The following is a 9,990-nucleotide window of genomic DNA, read 5'->3' as shown; positions in this document are numbered from 1 at the left end:
AGGAACAATAACAATTTATTTCCTGAATCAAACTGATAATTTTTATATTGCATTTTTAGTGTCTTTGGTCTCTAACGGACCAGGGAAGCCTGCGTTGCTTTTGATCTGTTCTGGGAGTTTGGTTTTCTTGAGATTCCTGGATAAATCTCCATCACCCACTGGCTGCTGATGACCTAGAACTTTTCTGGTCTCTGGGGTATTGTCAGTATCAGTAGTAGCTAAAACTGAAGGTCAAATTTCCACTCCAGTTTGTCCTGGGATTGACCTGAGAAGAGGTCTTTGGGGCTGGCATTCCACTGACGTCTCTGTGACATGGCTGTTTTTTATGAACTGTAAGACTGGCCCCTTCTCTGCAGCAAGGAATGAGACTAGGGTGGAAAATGCCAGAATACCATCCTAGAACCCCAGTGTATTAGCACGACTCAAATATCAAAGGCTTTTTTTTTTTTTTTTTTTTTTTGAAATGGCTTAAAAAACAAAAAAAGTATGGATCTGATTCTTTTATACAAAGGCAAGTTGGAATTTGTAACCTGTGTAAATGCTATAATTAGAACCTTGTTTTTACATGGATTCATTATGTTAAATTTTCCACTAATTACTGGCATTCTCTTTAATGTGTACATGGGGCAACATGAGGACTTGATTAGCTGGAGTTAAAAGTGTAAGCACTAATGAGCATGCTATGGGCTTCCCTTTGTCTTTGGTCACTTGCAGCTTCTTGACAGCAAGGCCTGACTTTTTACAGGTTATTACACTGTGCAGTTTTCTGAGAGCCGATGGAGGTACACAGAGCAGAAACGGCAGGTCCACAGCTGAAACTCCTAGTGGCGGCCTTTCTCTGGGTGGGTGCAGTGATGCAATGAAGTAGTCAGTGGTTTCCAGGAGGAGGCTGGAGGTGGGCAGTTGGCAGGTGCCGAGCTGAGGCGGGAAAAGGGGGGCTGGGGGCTGAAGCCGAGACCCGCCCTGAACATACTCCAGACACAGCAGGTGAAGGCCGACTCCAGAAGAAGAGACGGGCATCTGCCTGTCCTTGTGGCCTGGGTTCTCGGGTGCTTGTTCCCAGGGAGCATCTTTCGAGAGGAATGTTGTCAGGGTCTGCTTTCCTGCCCACGGAGGCCAGGTTCTGCACACAAACCCTCTGAGACTCTTGTTTTGATTTTTTTCTCCTGGTTGGTTTCTCTGTAAGACTCCCGGCTGAATGCATGGAGTCCCCCTCGCTGGACAGCGTTGTCCAGAGTGCCTGTGCTCAGCCCTCTCACACACGTCTGACTCCTTCCTGGGGTGCTGCAGCGAGTCCCAGACCTCCCTCTGCTCCCATGCCCCACTCCTAGGGGCGGACCTCCTGGTCTGCTTGCCTCGGGTTTTGTTTGGTTTGTTTTGCTTTACTTCCTCTCCTTTCCTCTTTCTAACCTCTTTTTCTAATTATTCCCAACATATGTAACTGACATACACTGGAGGGAATGTCCTCAAGGAATTAAAACCACATTGGGTAAAATTTCACATGAGCAGCATTCTCAGGGCAGGAAGGATGTCCCTCACCCCCTCCCAGGCCTGCATGGGCAAGGGGCACGAAGGCCTGCCCAGCCACAGGGGCCTGGAGGCCTGAAGGGCGCCAGGCAGCAAGAGCAGGCACACGGGCTGGTGCTCGCCTTCTCGTGGATGTTAGGTGGTGGTTCTGACGACTCGGGGGTTGGCCAAAGCCACAGATGATTAGTTTTGAAATAGGATTTCTTTCCTTGGTTCACTGCATCACAAATAATTCTGTCCTCGGGTCTTCTGATTTTAACCAGAAATAGCTCAGCCTCCACTCCTGGTTTCATTCCCCGCTCCCGCTCTTTCCAGCTTGATCCCCTGCACCAGCTCCTGCCTATCGGGGGCCCCTTCCCCACGGCCACCGATGGACTTCTGTCCTGCAGCATGCTGCACTCAGCAACTACCTTCTTCACTTTAAACTGTCCCCACCGGTAGATGACATTGATCTCTTTCAGCAGCAGGGATACCCATTGGATGGACAGTGGCTGGCCTTGCATGAAGAGATTTCAGTGAGGGATTTGCTTCTTCAAGGGGCACTTGCTAAGGAGAAACCATACCTTTCTCGTGAGACATATTTTGTGGTGGGAGAGAGCTCTTCCTGTTGCTCCTTAAATCACCATTTGAGATAATGACTAACATTTGCATAGTGCTTGGCAAGGTACAGATTGCTTTCCACACATAGAATCTTATTTTGTCTTATAAAAACTTGCATGTATTTTATTATCTCAATTTTCCAGATGAAGAAATTGAAGATTAAAGCATTAAGATTTTTTCCAAAGTAAGGCAAAACATGAACATGAAGCTACATAATCTGACTACCTCTTTTCTATGACATCCATCAGGAACCATAGAGATTTCTGTGCTTTTTATATTTTTAAAAGAAACTGGTGGAATGCAGTTTATTTGGTGGAAAGAATAGGGACTTTGTTGATAAAAGTAAACAGGACTCAAATTCTGCCACTCGGCCTGCTGACTCCTGGGCCAGTCAGGTCCTGCCTGAGTCCCCTAATCCATGGAATGATAATGATCATCTTTGAGAAGGCTGCGCCTGGAGCCTGGCACCGTCACTACGCTGTGCCTGCTGTGCTCTTGTTTCATCCTTGTTTTCGTGGGGAAAGGGCAGGGATACTGGCAGGAACCGTGCCACAAACCAAGACAGGAAACAGGTAATCCCTTGGCTTGGCTTCCTTTTCAATGGCTGCCCTGTAAAGGATTCTGATCACTCCCAGAGGCGCCATAGGCCAGGACACATTTTGAGAACAAAAGGTACATAGGTCGGATTCTCCCCTCGGAATCTCGCACAGGGAGAAGGGAGGTTGCCTGAGGAGGCGTCTTTCCTGTCTGCTGGTTCTACCATGACTCCTTTGGTGCTGGAGAGAGGCTAGGAAGATGGTCAAGGCTCCCTTCATGCAGGTCTTCTTCCTGAATTCAAACACAGGTACCGACTCCACTTTTATACCAGGTAGACCTTGGGCTGAGGTGACCAAATAACCTGGAAGAAACAGCCACACACACCACACTCTGGAGGGACTCTTCCAGGGAAAGACCCTGTGGACCACCCACTCTTCCACCACTCACTGGGATGCCACATACCCTGGGCAGAGGCCCGGGGTTCGAGATTAAAAAGAAAGTCTTTACCCTCAAGAAGCTTACAGCCCAGCAATGGAGGCAGACAAATAAAAAGGCATAAGGACTAAGAAACTGAAAGACGGGGAAACAGTGAGCAGAAATTAACAGTGAGGGCGGCCTTGCCTGTGCGAGAGTGAGGTAGGGACAGGGTGAGGGGGACTCTGAGACACATCCCCAGGATAGCTCAGAGGCGATGGGACGTGGGAGCACAGTGCCACCATGGCGCCTGCGTGGTGGATGGTGGACACTGACATCTGCTTAGGATCCTGTGCTTCTTCCAGGGCCAGCAAGCCACTGCACTACACCCTCAGAACCTGCCCAGCACGGGGCAAAGCCAGGCAGTGGGGTTCTGACGGGCCGGAGTGTCAGGGAGGACGGACAGAGAGGCAGAAGAGTCGTCAGGGGAAGCCCACCCCACAGGGAGAGCTGGAGACCCAGCAGTCTACTACGGAGAGCATGCTGGTCCTCTAAAGTACCGGAAGACGTTTTCACCAACTTAGAGTTCATCTAGCAAAGGTATCTTTTGGAAAGAAGGGGAAATAAGGCTTCTTCCTTACCAACAAGTGCTGAGCAAATTCATCTTGAGCTCATTTGCACTACAAAATGTTCAAGGGACACCAGAGGAAATTCACCTACACGGGAGGGAGGGAGACCAAGACTACATCAAAAATAAAATTTTCACTATTGTTTCTTTAAAAGGCAGTTAACTGTCTAAAGCAAAATCGACATCAAGGTATTTTGGGATTTGTACCATGCATTAAATGAGTATCCGTGAAGTACAAGTTATGATGAGGTGTCAAGGACAGGAGGGGATGACACAGTTACACTGCTGTGAATCGCTTATATTCTACATGAAATATGATAAACTAAAGGTACATATTGTAAACCCCGGATACCTGACTAAAAATTAAAGGAGAGGTATAATAAGTAAATAGAAGACATAAAAATGGGCTAAAGAAAATCTCAATCTAAAAGAAGGCAGAAAAGGGGGGAAACAGGAAAATTGGAGTAAATAAACAACAAATGACCCAGGCACCTTAGACTCAAAGTCAATTTCATCCATAACTACATTGAATTTAAACAATTTAACCCTTTAGATTACAAGAAGCTGGAAAACAGGGAAAAGCAAAAGATGTGACATTTTCGTAGAGGACAGGCATAGCTGTTCCCAGAAGCAGTGCAATCTAGGATAAGAAATAGCACCAGGCGTAACAGGAGCACTTCATGACAGAAGGGCCAGTTCACCGAGGGGACACAGCTCAACTCACTGCACATTGCCCAACATCACAGAAAAATACAGTGAAGGAAAAAAACATGTGACCCAAACTACAAACAGACAACTCTGGTTATTGTTGGAGATTGGGGACACCAGTGATGGACAGAATAAGAAGACCAGTAAGACGAAGAAAGCAGAACGCTCTTGGCTATCTTCACTGATCTTGCAAACACGCCCTCTCACAGCAGCATGATATACCTGCACTGATTTCAAGAGCATGTGAAATGTTTGCTACACTAGATGTCACATGGGCCGTGAAAGGAAGTCTCCATGCACTTACAAGGTTAGAAACCGAACTATGTTCTGAAAGCACAAGCAAAGTAAACTGGAAGCCAGCAACTCAGGGGTGCCCATGAACTTCTAAATCACAACTTCTAAAAATCCCTCTTTCAAAAGACAATATGACCACAAATTCAGGAAGTATGTCATGGCAAATGAGGATGAAAATAGGCTGCAGGGTCTCTGTGCTTTGAGAGCTACTTCCAGGCCCAGGGGTGAGTCCTGGGGTGCTCCAGGGCCCCATATAAAATGTGCTGTGTTTGCAGGTGACTTATGCACACTAAAGGTACTCCAAACACTTCGTGGTAACTGTTTCGGAAGAGATGAAATTGACAGATCTCTGGAAGATAATCTTAATTATTTATCATAAATTGATTAAAAAATTGCCTCATGATGAGATAGAAAGCCTAATAAAATGTGATACAATGCAAATGCTCGTAATAGTGGTTATGCTGTATCTCTACTTACTTTGGTGTTATTAGATTGTACTAAAAGGCTTATATTGTTCTATGTAAGGATCTTGTTCATCTTTTTTAGATTTATTCTTGAATTTTATACGTCTGATGTCACATCATGTTTCTTAAAAAATTATATTTTCTAACTTGTTGCTAGTGACAAGAAATTAAATAGCTTTAGACCTTGATTTTTCTTTTTCCAGAAAACTTGTTAAATTTGCTTGTGAATTCTAATAATTAATCTGTAAATGGTTGAGTTTTTTATTCAAATAATCACATTACATTCAAAATTCAAATGATTGCATTTTAACCTTGTTTCCCTTTATTACATTTATATATTTATGTATTTTACTTATATATTTATTTTCCTTAGCATTGCTATGCTGACAGAACAATATTGAATAGAAGTATAAGTCTGATCTTGTTTCTAGACTCAAAGAGAATGATTTTTTCATTTACTAGAAGTACATTTATTATGTACTAGAATGTTTCCTATAGCTTTATTTACCTTTTTCAAATTAGGGACATTCTCTTCTAGTTTACAGCGAGTTTTTATTCTGAAACAAAGTTGGACTTTATAAAAAAATTTCAATATTGTTGAATATTTCTTCCTTTATGTCTTAGAGTTAATGAATTACATGAATTGTTTTTCATGAGTTAAATTCATCTGTTATTCCTATCACAAACTTATCTTGGTCATGATTATTTTATGCATTGTTGATTCAGCTGTTTCAATAAAACAGCCACAATTTTTATATCTATGGTATGAATAAAGTTTTCTAGTAGTTATCCTTAGGGAGTTTACTGATAAATGGATCTGGGCTTGGAGATTTTTTATTCTGAGAATAATTTTGATCTGCTAATTGAGTTACCCGTTATTGCAATTATTTAGGATTTCTATTTCATCATGAGGCAATTTTTATCCAATTTATGATAAACGATTAATACTATTTTCTAGAGCTCTGTCAATTTCATCTATTTCCAAAACAATTATCATGAAGGTTTAGCATATCTTTGTTACAACCCTCCTTTCTGCCCTACCTACAATCAAGCTCTACTTTTAATTCTTAGATGTCTTTTTTTTTTTTAATATTGAAGTTGTTTACTAAGGTATGATCCTTTTTGAAAAACTATCTTTTGCCCTTTTTATACTTTTTAATTTTATGATAGAATTCCATTTCATTAATTTCTGCTTTTGTACTTACTCAGTTTTCCACATTTTCTGTTGGGTGTTTTGTTCTACATATTGTGAATTTTCAAAGGGAGTACCTATATCCTCAATTGTTTCACCCTGTCTAATATATAAATTTAAAACCACTCTCTTCACCCCTTGAACTCCTTTAATTTGCAGTTAGAAATGTTAACACAAAACAAATAAACAAAAAGCTTTTCTCTTTACTTTAGCTCAGGGACTTTTACAGATAATCTATCATCTCTTAACTGATCTCAAGTGATTGTTTATATTCCATGTTTTCTTTTTTGCAAATTCCTTCAGAATAAAAGAAGTAACTTAGAATAGATGACAGAACTTCTTATAGAAAGGCTGAGAATTTATTGGGTATTTAGATCTTTTTTTTTTTTTTTTTTAAAGCACTGTAGAGAGAAATGATGCAATTATTTTTCAAATATAAAGGTTGAAAGTCCAGAGGTGCCCGGATTTATCCTATTTTGTTTGAATCATATACTGTTCTTATGTGCATGAGGAAAATTCCACAAAACTTCAGATTTCAGTACCACCATTGTGCAAAATACCTGGTGCTATTTCTGGGTAACACACAGGCTATTGCAAGTATAAAAAATACACATGAAAAAGTATCTTTTAAGAAGTGGCAGTTTAATACATATAACTTTATATGAATCTAATACAGTAAAATAACTAGAGCTAATACTTACAAAGAATGCATCATGTGCTAAAATTGTTACAGGAAATATATATATGAATGTGTATATATATATATATATATATATATATTTGATTCCAAGAGAAACATTTGTCCATTTGTTTAAATCTTAATAGCTTTAAAATTGTAATTTATCCTACAGTTGATAAGCAGATTTAATTTTATTGTTATTTTTGTATTAGAGCATTCAACAAGTGTCTCTCATCCTCCAAGGCGTTTAGATATAATGAAGTTTTGTACGAGGCCTCGGAACACCAGACGCCATGAAACAGCACACCATGAGCTCACCAGACAGGAAGTCATCTGTTTTGTTCTGATGCTGAAATGACTTAAATACTGGTTGAAGAATTAAATGAAGGCTGCCTTCTAATGAATACAATGCCTGCACAATGTTCTAGAAGCACTCAGAAGGCTACTAAGTCATCTTCTTGACCTTATCCTGGGGTCATCCCTGTGAAAGTACTCAATGATGGCTGTTCATAATGAGGACTTTTATTTTTTTAGGAAAACAACTCAACATGCTATGTTTTAAAAGGAAGTGAACAATGTGTAAAATATAGGAAAAAATCATTAGTGTGACTTAAACTAAAAATCCTGAAACTTATAGAAATAAGTTTTATTTTCTAGAAAAAAAAATCACAATGTATTACATTTTATTCCCCCAAAAGTCATAGTAAATGAGATGATAAATCTTTTAATCAGGAAAAAGGGGTCATTATTTCTGAAAAGTTGCAAAATGAGATAGACCTGTGATAACACAGTTCCTAACTGAGGTCATGAAATCAGTATGAAGCAGTGGCGTTTACAGTGGCCCAAGCAGCCAGGCTCTCCCTCTCTCCCTCTCCATGATTTTGCTTTGAATACATCCTTCTCCGCCTTCCCGTCAGGATGAGGTCCCCAGCTCTCCACCCTGGTTCATATGGTGGAATAATACCCATGGCTCACGCGCCCATCTGCCCCACACCCACACACCTGCCTCTGGAGTCTCCTGAGGCCGGTCCTCACCAGCCTCCAGACCCTCCACTGGAGGGTCCCAGGCACTGCATTCCATGTGCTCACCACCCATGCCCTGGAGAGCCAGAAGGCAAGACTCGGGGCCGGGTAGCCCCACTGCTGTTCCCATGGATACTTCTTAGTTTACTTGATCTTCCTAATTTTCATGTTTCATTCCTATAAAGCAGCCCTGAGCCCCAGAGATGCCACTCACTGCAGAATATCATGAAATATAGCTGGTAACTCCTCCAACAGAGTCCAAGGTAGGCAGTCACGTAACAGCTTCTGGGCGGCTTGGCCCTCGATTTCACCCGCTAACCTGGCCATGCAGGTGTTCAGTGCCAGGGTCAGGCTGGCAGAGCAGGCCGGGGGAACTAACCCCGCTGCCAGCCAGGAGGTGTCCACTCAATCTGGGCAGCTTTGAGGGGCACCTTCTTTTCTCCACCCCCATCAGACAAGCCGCCAGCCTTCCCTGCTTAGCAGTGGCCACTTGCCTGAGTCAGTCCCCTGCTCAGTCGTCCCCAGAACAACGCATTCAGGAAGCTAAAAGGACCTTTTCCACTCCTGCCATTTCCCCGCAGCCTGCAGAAAGGCTCAAGGGTCTTGAAGCCATCAGGGGCCTGCACCACCTCCCAGGCCACCTTGCTGAGTGCTGGTTCACTTCTCCCCGTGCGTGAGCTACAGCACCAGGTGTGCCCACGTTCCCACCTATGCCACCTACACAAGGTCCTCCCTTTCTGAAATGCCCCTTTGCCTAGGTTCACCTGCATAAATCCCACTCATGTTTTGCTACTGGTCTCAGGTCACCTACTTCAGGAAGCTGCCCTGTCTGGCCTGTATGGAGATGGCCCAAACTTGGTTTCAGCTATTGAAATGAGGAAGATGGATGGTCTGGGAACAGGCTGACAGCATTTGTACCAGCTGTGGCCTGGTCTGCGTTCTGTCCCAAGACTTGCTGTTCACGATTCCTGCTGTGGAAGTTCATATCCAGGTGTCAGCCACGCCCTCTCCCCTTCTGTGGATCTTTCCTGCTTTTCACTGTCTTGCTCTCAGCTGGCTGAAATACCCCCAGTCCCTGTTTCCAGGGACCCTGTTTAAGGTGGAGGGAAAGATAAGTAGTAACACTTCAGGATTTTCTGTCAATTAGCTGCTCAGAGAAGAGCAGCTGGTGAGACCTAACAGCACATTGGAGTTCAGCTGGGAGGAGGAGGTAATGCCAATTCTCTGGTGAAAGGTGCTTCTGGGGCCCTTCCTTTGGGGCAGCCTGCTCCATTCCTGATCTGGAGAACATCAGGACTGATGGGAGAGGAAAGGCAGCCTGGGCAGGCTGCAGAAACCCAGCTCCACAGGCCCCAGCTCCACAGGCCACTTCCTCCTGAGAGCACAGGGAACTGAGGCTCTGCTATGAAATGGGGAAACAGTGTGTCTGGCTGGCTCCCAGGAGATGTGCTGCAGTGTGCACAGACCCTGGCAGGTCGGAGACCCCATGTAAACTGGGTCTTGTGAATGTACGGGACTTGTACTGGTGCAAGGATGTCTCAAAGTCCCAACACGGCTCACCAGGAGCAGGCAAGAGCGGCACATTCATTTCTATAGCTGTGTCTCCCTCCAGTTGAAAAGTATGTTATGCTGAGCTGTGCTTAGAGGCTCACACCTATATACTCCCTCCTGTACCATCCGGGGGCTGAGGCAGAAAGATCACAAGTTCAAAGCCAGCCTCAGCAACTTCACTAGACTCTGGCTCAAAATTAATATAAAATAAATATAAAACAGGCTGGGGACAGGGCTCAGTGGTGAGCACCCTTAGGTTCAGTCCCACAGGGGGAGCCAGCCAGTTGCTGCTGGGCTGTGAACCAGGTGCTGGGCGCCTGAAGTCCCCTTCTCTCTTCTGGTCCTTGGCTCTTTAAGTTCAATCTGGCTCTTC

This window comes from Callospermophilus lateralis, chromosome 14 (genome assembly GCF_048772815.1).
Source record: "Callospermophilus lateralis isolate mCalLat2 chromosome 14, mCalLat2.hap1, whole genome shotgun sequence".
Lineage (NCBI taxonomy): Eukaryota > Metazoa > Chordata > Mammalia > Rodentia > Sciuridae > Callospermophilus > Callospermophilus lateralis.
This window is presented reverse-complemented; position numbering follows the sequence as displayed.